At 36.7% G+C, this 9,685-nt stretch overlaps 1 long non-coding RNA gene across 1 annotated transcript; it reads right to left on the bottom strand.

Annotated features, from left to right (window-relative positions):
• Positions 1-4,693: 4,693 nt before the first annotated feature.
• LOC126829692 (uncharacterized) lies at positions 4,694-9,479 on the bottom strand. Its single transcript, XR_007683497.2, has 3 exons — positions 9,341-9,479; positions 7,468-7,562; positions 4,694-5,225 (listed from the first exon to the last, which is right to left on the bottom strand). It is a non-coding gene; the product is annotated as an uncharacterized LOC126829692 (long non-coding RNA).
• Between the last annotated feature and the right edge of the window lie 206 nt (positions 9,480-9,685).

The following is a 9,685-nucleotide window of genomic DNA, read 5'->3' as shown; positions in this document are numbered from 1 at the left end:
TTTATTTTAATAATTCGCTTGCGCGTAGGGGTCTTTAGCAGTGGGAAGAAACCGAAGGACACGGAGAAAACCCACGAGATTGGACAGGCGACCATACTCCTTGTCACGTACAATCAGGGATTCGAAACATGCCAGTTGACTCAATGACAGGCCTTGTGATACAGCACGCACGTGCTAACCATTCGACCATCCAACCCCCATCACTACACGAAATATCGTTAGCGATTGCCAATTGTTTCCATTTAATAAAACTTCTTCTATACTTCAAAACTGTATAACGTTAGAATCATCCAGCAGATCAGTTAGCATTCTTATTTTATCAACTAGACATTCAGGCAACTCTTTTATTTCCCCCAGGTGGCTCTGCATAGATATATGCAATTTCAAAAAATAAAAAAAATAAAATAAATTAGTTTTACACATATAATATACAGCAACCAAAATAATAATAGGGTTACTAAAGTCGTCTCGAAAATAATTTATAATTAAAAAAAACCTTCGTCAAAGAAATACATTATTGTCAACAGTGACAAAAAAGAGACGAACCAATCGGAACATGCTCGTAATAAAATTCGTTTACAGTGACTAACAGTTTCAATATTGCCAAAAGTATGTTCACAAAAATATTTTTCTAAAACTACAAGAGCCTTCTAATCCATCTATTTCACAAACGATACTCTAAAATCGGGCATACGAAAATTTAAATGGCTTTACTAAAACGGCCTAGAATGTTGGAATGTGAAATGAAATGAAATGAAATGAAACGGGGTTTAACTTCCTACTGTTCTGCTCCTATACTGGGCTAATGAAGACGGGCATACGCTTACTCTTATATCGAATTCCAACTGCCAAGGGATCTTTTACGTGCATTCCAATGCAAGACTGCCCCAGATGGACACGATATAAGTCAATATGGAGCAGATATCCAGAGGAGGGCTATAGCAGCTCCACACATTTCTCCACGTGTTTCTCTGTGTGTTTTAGAACACGACTAATTAAATGAATAAGTGGTACAATTAGGCCATTAATTTCATGCCAGTCAATATACAGTGAAGGCATCAGTAGTGCCAGGATTCCAAAATCTGAAATAGAAAACAGACAATTTTGCATTATAATTGGATGCAAACCAGTCACACACATGGAACCCCAAAACGTCTATAAATTATATCAGAAAATTGTACAGAAATTCTCCAGTTATCATCATCTGTAATTGCAGACAAAAACAAAAATCATCTCTTTCGTTTTCAATCTATATCTAACGTAATAGATGATTTTATGCAAGTTAAGAAAATATCAAAAGCTATATTTTAGAAAATCTGTTTTCATACTTTCATACTACAATGGCGACAACCCCTTGGTTACCTGTAAACCATTTAACACGACTCCCGTGCAAACTATGTATAAAACCCGTTTCGTTGGCCCAGTCGGAGCAGAACAGTAGGACGTTAAACCCTATTTCATGTCTATTTCACATACCGTCTGCGATCCCGTAAGCATCGACACTTAAAGTCAGGGGGGATCATGGTGATTAAGTGGGTAAGACGCTGGCTCGCTAACCTGGAGGTCGGTTGTTCAATCCCTGCATTGGCCAAGAAAGTTCATCCAGATTTTCCGACGTGGTTTCCCCTTGTCAGTGAACAGCTTCTAGTCGTTCGGATGGGACGAAAAACCGAGGTCCCGTGTACACATTGGCGTACACGTAAAAGATCCCTTCCCTCATAGCACACTGTATGGCGTATGCCCGTCTTCATTAGCCCAGTTTTGGAGCAGAACAGTATGGCGTTAAACCCCATTTCATTTCATTTCCTAAAGGCAGAATTGTCTGCACCAATATAAACTATCTTAGAACAACACAGATTGTAAAAAAACAAACTTGTCTATGAATTGAAGAGAGAGAGAGAGAGAGAGAGAGAGAGAAATGGGGTTTAACGTCCACTCGACACAAACTAGGTTTAATTTTATTAACATAATTCGCTTGCGCGTAGGGGTCTTTAGCAGTGGGAGGAAACCGGAGGACCCGGAGAAAACCCACGAGGTTGGACAGGCGACCCTACTCCTTGCCACGTACAACCGGGGATTCGATACCACGCCAGTCGACTCAATGACAGCCTTTATGATACAGCGCGCGCACGCTAACCATTACAGCCATCCACCCCCCCCCCCCCCTTATGAATAGAAGAAACAAGAACTTAATCTGTAATAGACTAGTATTTGATAGTTGTATGTAAGAATTCCATGACAAGGCGGAAGCTAAATATTTATACTCAAGAATTTGGTCATAATTTGAACAATATTCCCGGTGACAATCGACGTTGAAATAAGCTGCTCTACTAATCTAGCCAATAGACGAAGATGAACTCGACCATGATGCTTGGATTTTAAAAAGACAATTATTAATATCCACAACAGTATCATGTATCTTCTCTAAACGTTTATGGCGTATGGAAATTGAGCCAGAAAATGAATCAAATCGGACACCCAACCAATGTAGTTCTTGGCTAGGCAACCATGTTGATATTTCAGGGCAGGGAACAGATCCACTATCAATTAGATCTTTTTTAATCCAACAAAGGTGGAGTTTCAAATCCGTTGTTCAAATAAATAACTACTTATTTACCCTCACCTCGCCTCTCCACTTATCTATATTAGGTCTTGTAATTTAAGTACATACGGTGCTAAACTAAAGCCGAAAGGAATTTAAAATATTTACAAACACCATTAAATCGCAGAGAACCCGATCTTCAATCTTATCAAGGCCTTCGCCTAACACTACATTTTCCGTAACCAAGTCTCGCCCTTTCCAAAGGAAATGTCTAGCTGTGATAACCGACTTGCAAAGTTCAAGGTTCGTTCAATGCCAAAGTTGCTGTAACTTTTCAGCTATGACCCACTTCACATCTTAGTCCAAACTTTTCTAGTTTACTTTTCTGTTCTTCCATTATGCTATGAACTATTACAGCCGTAAAAAACTATTGTTGACGATTCTGAATAGCAGTAATATTTAGCTGTTTGAGTATTACAGCAGCTTTAGAAATTACATTCATTTTATTTTTTAAATTGCTTTATCATTAAACATGCATTATGACGTCACATTAATAATGATGTCATTGTATTAATCATATTAAACATACATTATGCAAGAGCTAAATCCGCCAAATGCAGGTCTTTCTTTAGGCCTGAAATGTTATCTAAATTACTAATAGCCATTAATTAACTTATCCACATCATAATCAACTCTCAAAAGCATCGCTAGCCTGCGATATTTACTGGATTATGATCCCATTTGCTGCTCGACTTCCATTCATAATTTAATCATGAAATGGATGATCGAAACTATGTTTTTTATCGTACAGACTTTAGTACAGATTGCCTTTACATTGTCTTGTTTTTAACTATACCCTTAGGAGCGGCATCTTTTGGTTTAGTACAAAGAATATCTCTTGAAACACTCGGGTTAGACAAGAACATGATAGTAGCAGTAGCTTAATTCTACTTTTATAGAGAGAAATGGAGTTTAACGTCCACTCGACACAAACTAGGTCATTTCGGGACTTAACATATGGTTTAATTTTATTTCAGTAATTCGCTTGCGCGTAGGGGTCTCCCAGCGGGCACACAACGTTGTGACAACATTGTTCAGGGGTTGTATCACAACGTCTGAAATAGGTCAGCTGTAGGTTGTTTTGCAACAAACTCTTACGTTGTGACAACGTTGTACGGACGTCAAAGCAACATTGTCACAACGTTGTGTGGTGGTTGACGAAAAGTTGTGACAACGTTGTACGGACGCCAAAGCAACATTGTCACAACGTTGTGTGGTGGTTGACGAAAAGTTGTGACAACGTTGTACGGACGTCAAAGCAACATTGTCACAACGTTGTGTGGTGGTTGACGAAAAGTTGTGACAACGCTGTACGGACGTTCAAGCAACATTGTCACAACGTTGTGTGGTGGTTGACGAAAAGTTGTCACGACGTCAGAATTTGTTGTTTTTCAACGTTGTGTGGTGGTTGGCGAAAAGTTGTCACGACGTGGGAATTTGTTGTTTTGAGGTTGTATAAAACCCAGTATAAGCCCCATCCGAACTCCCTACAGTTCTGCCCCCACTGGACTAACGAAGACGGGAATAGGCGGCCGGGCACGATGGAAGTTAAATTAGGTGTGTGTTCGGGGAAGGGGGGGGGTGCTTAAATGCCCGACAGATTTGGGCCACGGTTTTGACATAGTGAAACGATACGCGAAGTTTCAACACCCTCACTCAATTAGAATCAAAGTTATTGTGTCCCATCACAACCAATCTAATTGCTTCTTTCTGAATAAAATCAGTATCAATTAATAGGACAGTACGTAGTTTCAAAACATTCAATTCAAACGATTATATTACAGTCAATATTAATGCTAGAGTCATATAACTTTGCAGTAATGGGTAAAGGTAATAGAATCTGATCATTAAATTTTACGTAATGGTCATGTAATGAGTAATGGAAGATTTCAAAAGTAATGAGTAATGGAAATGTAATTAATTACATTCCGAAAATCATGTAATGGTCAATTACATTTCAATTACATTTAATGGCGCATTCTTTGAATGGCATTTAGTAATTAGAACATAATCAAATAACGCACTTTTATGAAATAACAATTACTATGGTTTATTTCACTGCAACGTTTCAACAAGATTTCACAAGTCGTTTTCAAGCATATATACACAAATAAATAAAATGAGAAAGATATGAATATATATATATAAACATCAGTGCGAACTATCCAATGGTATGCATGTCTTTAAATCTGATTGATTAAATGCTAAATTAGCACTAATCTTTAAATAGTAATAAAATGTAATTATTTACTTTCAATGTAATGGGTAATGAATGATATTGCTAAAAATGAGAAAGTAATTTCAATGCAATTGGTACTGTAATAATAATAATAATTTATTATTTATAATGCGCCTATTACCAATATAAAACACTCAATGCTCAATGGCGCAGTTAACATTTTGTGGACATCACACATAGAAAATAAAATAAAATTAAATGGATGATAAAAGAACTTAAAATGGCTTATAAAGATTATAATAAAATATGACATGTAATAAACAAATTTAAACTGTACATGTACTTAATTGGTCCCTCTTCTGTCCGGCTCATATTTTAGATGAGCCGAAACTGCTGTTATTATCTCGGCTTCATTGCAGCTCGGCTGACTGATCATTACACTATCTGAAGAATACAAAAAACTGTATATTTACTCTGTCAAATTTTGTAAATTATATAATTCAGTCCGATCAAAAAGGTGGTCCTAAAGCTGTAACAGATAATTCTGCATCCCATGAATTATGGACCAAAGGTGGCTTATTGGGTAAAACGCTGGCTCGCTTGTCTGGAGGTCGCATTTTCGATCCCTACATTTGCCGAGAAAGTTCAGTAGGCCTGACAAGGACAACTGTTAGTCGTTTGGATGGTATGAAAAACCAAGGCCTCGTGTACACATTGACGTGCAAGTAAAAGATCTCTTGGCAGTTTGAATTCGAGTAGGCCATAGTGCCGCTGCCCGGGCAAATTTTTCCTTCATTGCACGCGGTATAGCGCATGCCCATCTTCATTAGCCTAGTCTGAGCAGAACAGTAGGACGTTAAACCCCATATGAATTATATTATATATGACCCAATAACACATTCTATATGAGACATCGCTTGTGTTATTACTTTCATATTCTCCATAAATTTGTACGTGAAAGAAAGGCATGGGTGTTAAATTACAAAAAAGATAGGTTGCCAGGCAACGAAACATACGCCCACAGCAGCTAAATCGTCCGGGCAGTCAACAAGAGTTGTCGCATATTTTTACTTTTTTCGGTAATGAAACATTTATAATACACTAAAATCTGATTAAGAGCAACAACTCAGAAAACCATTAGAATTTGTTTGGTTTTTATAAAGTTCTGCCCCATGCTAACGTTTTGTATACAAAACTTTTAATACTGTATCATGGATTTAGCTGTCCAAGTCATAAAGATAGGTTGCCAGGCAACGAAACATACGCCCACAGTAGCTAAATCGTCCAGGCAGTCAACAACAGTTGTCACATATTTTTACTTTTTTCGGTAATGAAACATTTATAATACACTAAAATCTGATTAAGAGCAACAACTCAGAAAACCATTAGAATTTGTTAGGTTTTTATAAAGTTCTGCCCCATGCTAACGTTTTGTATACAAAACTTTTAATACTGTATCATGGATTTAGCTGTTTCAAGTCATAAAAATTCATTGAAAATCAATATACTTGTTTGCCTCAAGATCTTAAACTCTGTGTATCAATCTGAAGTCAATCGGATATTAACTTTGGCCTCTAGGGCGTCCCCAAGATTTTTCAAAGTGATCAAGGGCCATAACTTTGGCAGTAATTATCAGAAATCTTTGAAAATCAATAGGATTCTTCGCCTCGTGACCTCAAACACTGTGTATAAATTTAAAGTCAATGAGATTAACTTTAGCCTTTAGAGCATCCACAAGGTTTTTTGAAGTGATCAAGGGCCATAACTCTGGAAGTAATTATCGAAAATCACTGAAAATGAATAGACTTCTTCGTCTCATGACCTTAAACACTGTGTATGAATTTAAAGTCAATCGGATATTAACTGAGCGTCCACAAGATTTTTCAAAGTGATCAAGGGCCATAACTCTGGCAGTAATTATCGTAAATTGCTGAAAATCAATAGGCTTCTTCGTCTCATGACCTTAAACATTGTGTATAAATTTAAAGTCAATCGGATATTAACTTTGGTCTCTAGAGCGTCCACAAGATTTTTTGAAGTGATCAAGAGCCATAACTCTGGCAGTAATTATCGGAAATCACTGAAAATCAATAGGCTTCTTCGTCTCATGACCTTAAACACTGTGTATAAATTTAAAATCGATCGGATATTAACTTTGGCCTCTAGAGCGTCCACAAGATTTTTTGAAGTGATCAAGGGCCATAACTCTGGCAGTAATTATCGGAAATCGCTGAAAATCAATAGGATTCTTCGTCTCATGACCTTAAACCCTGTGTATAAATTTTAAGTCAATCGGATATTAACTTTGGCCTCTAGAGCGTCCACAAGATATTTTGAAGTGACCAAGGGCCATAACACTGGCAGTAATTATCGGAAATCGCCGAAAATCAATAGGCTTCTTCGTCTCATGACCTTAAACACTGTGTATAAATTTAAAGTCAATCGGATATTAAGTTTGGCCTCTAGAGCGTCCACAAGATTTTTTGAAGTGATCAAGCAATTGTGGACGCCGGACCGACGGACGAACGGACGGGGGCGAGGACAACATACGACCACATTTCAATGTCGGCGTATAAAAAGATCAACACTCATCGATGAAGTAATAAAAACTCGTGTATGCCCATACCATGTTTGATTATCCGATATTTAAGGATATGTTCGTAAATTGAGTATGATAAAAACAAACCTCTGACAACTTTGTAAATTTCTAAGTCCATTATGGACCGCCTCCCTTTATTTCCCTTTAAATTAAATTGGGCCATTAGGGAATTAGACATCAACCTGTTAAAATAAAAAGACATACTGTTTATGCGTTTGACAATACCACGAATTTTGACTTTCCATTCCTTGACACCTAGAAATGGACATAAATGGGTTGCAACGCATATAATAATGTAATATGTTTGTATATTAACTGATTTACATTCAATCGTTTCTGTTTTTACTGTAATGTCTAATCAGTTATGTTCGGCGAAATACGCGAAGAGAGAGAGAGAAATGGGGTTTAACGTCCACTTGACACAAACTTGGTCATTTCGGGACTAACACATGGTTCAATTTTATTTCAATAATTCGCTAGCGCGTAGGGGTCTTTTTAGCAGTGGGAGGAAAACGGAGGACCCGGAGAAAACCCACCAGGTTAGACAGGCGACCAAACTCCTTGTCACGTACAACCGGGGAATCGAAACCCCGCCAGTTGACTCAATAACAGACCGTATGATACAGCGTGCGCGTGCTAACCATTCGGCCATCCAATCCCCCATACGCGAAGAGTCCAAACTGAATGCCAGTCTTTGGCGTCTGGTTATTCAAGTTTACACCCGCATATAGTATTCTCTTGGGTATATTTAACTTCATTCTTCGAGTCTCTCTATTACAAATGAAATTTGAAAGCATTCTTGCACGCGATTCGTGTGGCAATTTCAAAACTTTAACTTTGTGTTAAATATTGGACATTAGAAGCCCATCTTTTTACGGTTACAACATTGATGTTGGGTTTAATTAAACAATGAGTCCCATGGTTGCAATGTCGAAGACTGTGGATGATATTGAGTTAGAGACTTGACTCCTTTAAGACGAAGACGATTGGAAAACGAATGTACGATTATTTTATCAATTTGTTTTCAAAAGAAAGAATACGACTTTAAACTGGTAACCACCAAGGCTCATCAGATGGGTTACCTATAGCTATAACATGAAATAAATGAAACACATCTAGTATATTATTATATTTCAATCACTGTAATATTTACAATCAATGTCAGTTCAATTATGCAGGTGTATGCTCATGGATATTGATGTTGTACATTTAATAATAAAATTACCCTTCACTTGAATTAAATCTAAAACCCACAAGCATGTAATTAAAGAGCTGTGGTGTTAACAGTCGCACTAGCCCGGCATTATATCCACCTGTCCGTAGATCGACAAAGTACAAGATTTAATTTTCAGAGCATATATGTTTTGTTGCGTGTCAACCTATCTTTTTAATTAAGATCGTAGACTTGGTTGCCTAATAATTAAGATGTATACAGCGACTTGGTTAACCGTTCATCGGTTACTACTGGTGAAACGGTTAAAAAAATTACAAACCGATATTCGTTTTCATATCATATTTGACATTCAAAACCAGGAATGGTAGCCAAATATGTTTTCATTCACTAAAGACTATATTAATAGTTCATACAGCACAAAGTTCATATAGCATTTGTCATTTGTAATATATCACGGGAAATTAATGTCTTATTAATTCCTGCTCGAAGTTTTGTACACGTTACATTATTATTAACACTCCCTGCAAAGCTTGGGGTCGTATCAACTTATCTAAACAATTCATGAAATTGGTAACCCTATAAATTTAAAGATAATAGATAATGGGAAAGTCCATTATACAATACTATAAATATTGAAATGGCCCCTTCCAATTCCAGACATAGATTGAAATAGCTCTTTCCAAATCCAGACATAGCAAATGACCAAAAACTAAATGATTAAAATGCAATACAATTATAAAATAAAAACACTAAATGGACACAAAATATTAATTAATCGTAACATACCTAATTCTCAACTGTTACGCCTTCTAGCAACTTATAAAACTCGATAGTTTATCACAGCTCTAAAAAAGCAGCCATGCCGGTTTGGCTGGGATTCCTTTTTGGCGGAAAGATGTTTAAATTTGATTGGGCCAACTGTCAACCTTGGGTGTGTTTTAAAATAAAATATGTATAAGATAATTAATCTTGACCTTTATTGGGTTTTTTTATATACCGGTACATTAAATATAGATATTTTGCAATTAAGTTTTAAAGGTGTAATAAACGTTTAATAAATGTTTTTTAAAAAAAAAAATTTTTCAAATGGCGTGTATAGGTAATTGTTACCTATTCATTGCGGGTTCTTTA

Source organism: Patella vulgata, chromosome 8 (assembly GCF_932274485.2).
Source record: "Patella vulgata chromosome 8, xgPatVulg1.2, whole genome shotgun sequence".
Lineage (NCBI taxonomy): Eukaryota > Metazoa > Mollusca > Gastropoda > Patellidae > Patella > Patella vulgata.
This window is presented reverse-complemented; position numbering and strand designations above follow the sequence as displayed.